Consider the following 2,315-nt stretch of genomic DNA (forward strand, 5'->3'; position numbering starts at 1 on the left):
GTAACATTATAAATGTCTTTATCATCACTTTTGATCAATGTAATGCATCCTTGCAAAATAAAAGTATTCATATAATTTCATAACTTAATAATACATAATAATTTAAATATACTGACTCCAAGCTTTTGAATGGAACAGTGTATAATGTTGGAAAAATATTTTTATTTCAGATAAATGCTGATCTTTGGATCTTTCTATTCATCAAAGTATCCTGAAATAAATGTACTCAACTGTTTTAAATATTGATAATAATAATAATAATTTAAAAAATTCTTGAACAGCAAATCCGCATGTTAGAATGATTTCTGAAGGATCATGTGACACTGAAGCCTGGAGTAATGATGCTGAAAATCCAGCTTTGAAATCACAGGAATAAATTACATTTTAAAATATATTCAAATAGAAAGCAGTTATTTTAAATAGTAAAAAATATTTCACAATATTACTGCTTTTGCTGTACTTTGGAACAAATAAATTCAGGTTTGGTGAACAGAAGAGAACTCTGTAAAAAACATTAATATCTTAATGCCCAAAAACTTTTGACTGGTAGTGTATAGCGAATTAACATGAAATTAAATGCTATATATATATATATATATATAGGCTTTACGTGTATTTAAAGAGACAAACCTTGCAGACTGAGCATCCTTAAGCCTGTATAAAAGGCCACTGCTGTTTCTAAGCAAGTCTAATTGACCCTGAGAACAGAAATATTGTATCAGATGAGTATAAAAGCAGGGCCACATGTTTCATGCACTGTTAGCTGGAGCTGAACATCTCACCACAGACAGTAGTCTGTTGATAGCCGAGGCCCGCTGCTGCGCCTCAATGTTAGACATGTCATTCTGGATGACCTGGTCTGTGATCCCATGTGGAAACTGCTGACACAGCTCTTTTATCCTTTACAGAGGGGAGAAAAATAAGATCAAAATCAACTACATTTCCCAACATTCTCTGCCGCAGCACGATAATGGTAAAATGGCCACATTATGTTGAAGCAGCGATAAAAAAGCTCGCTGTTTTTGTCAGTTAGTGCCAAAGAGAAATAAATTGTCCATACAATAAATTTAATTCATACCAAAACCATATGAACGCACGCGACGTAACTACGCTTCCGGAACTTGTACGTGAAGTATTGAATGCAGCAAAATATACATTGGGCAGACTTATAGATAAATACATAATGTTGTAAGTTGTTGTATAGACTCATACGCTATTAAAAAAACAAAACCTTCTTATCATTGAAAACATTCACATATTACAACCACGATGCTCATCTACTGGATCGGAGATGGGTCAGTTTTTCCGTAAACTTCGGTTTGTAAATAACGTTACTTGCAATACACAAAAAAAGATGGAGTAGCTTTGATAGTAACTTTTAATTAATTCTAAATCCATCCACACGTTGTCATATGTTGTTAACAGGCCATGCAGGATGTTAAACCTGCGCTCAACTCTATTCTCGATATCTACAGGGTCCGTGGACTCGTTCTTGACTTTAACTTCTGTCATTGTTCATTAGAAAGGAGTTACTTGATGATAAAGTGAAATGTCATCATTAATAATCGCGCATTCAAAGATAAATTTAAAGTTGAAGTGAATGCTGTATCGAATTCCAGTCTGCACTCATGTTCTTGCGATAGGCGGGGAGAGTTTGCACGGCTGGCTGCTGGGTTGCCAGATCGCGCAAAATAAAGACTGAAAACTGACTTAAAACACAAGACCTCAATCAGTGACTTGCCTCTGTTGAATAAGACAGAGTATTTTTTTTATAAACTCGATGTTATCTTAAAACAACTTCAAGAACTCACAACCGCGATTTACAACGTTTCCCAGCAAGCAATTTTGCGTTTAAAAGACGTCTATTAGACGTCTAAATATAGCCTAGACGTCTAGGCTAAAACGAGGCTAAATTTGGGCTGTCAGTGAAAATCTAATAGACGTCTAATCATAGCCCAAGAATAGACTAGTCATCAATTAGACGGCTATTAAACGACTACATATATACGTCTAATAGACAACAAAACGGCAATCCATACATACAGCTTTTATTAAGAAAAATAACATTTTTAACAACTTGGACAACTTAAGACAATACAAAATGATAAAAATACAAAAGAATTAATGACAAAATCAAATGTTATAAATACAGTACACTTAAATATAAATATTATGATTAAAAAAATCTGGAGTTTTTAACAACTTAAGATAATAAAAATATAAAAATGAAAATAAAATATTTTAAATAACTTAAGATATTTAAAATAAAATAAAAAATCTAATACAAATCAAGAGCATGTTATCACACTTAACAT

General features: G+C 32.7%; 1 pseudogene; it reads right to left on the bottom strand.

Moving 5' to 3' along the window:
* Positions 1 to 1,285, bottom strand: part of LOC107664890 (DNA-directed RNA polymerase III subunit RPC6-like) — a 5,772-nt pseudogene extending 4,487 nt beyond the window's left edge.
* Between the last annotated feature and the right edge of the window lie 1,030 nt (positions 1,286 to 2,315).

Source organism: Sinocyclocheilus anshuiensis, unplaced genomic scaffold, assembly GCF_001515605.1.
Source record: "Sinocyclocheilus anshuiensis isolate Anshui unplaced genomic scaffold, SAMN03320099.WGS_v1.1 scaffold417, whole genome shotgun sequence".
In the NCBI taxonomy this organism is placed as follows: domain Eukaryota; kingdom Metazoa; phylum Chordata; class Actinopteri; order Cypriniformes; family Cyprinidae; genus Sinocyclocheilus; species Sinocyclocheilus anshuiensis.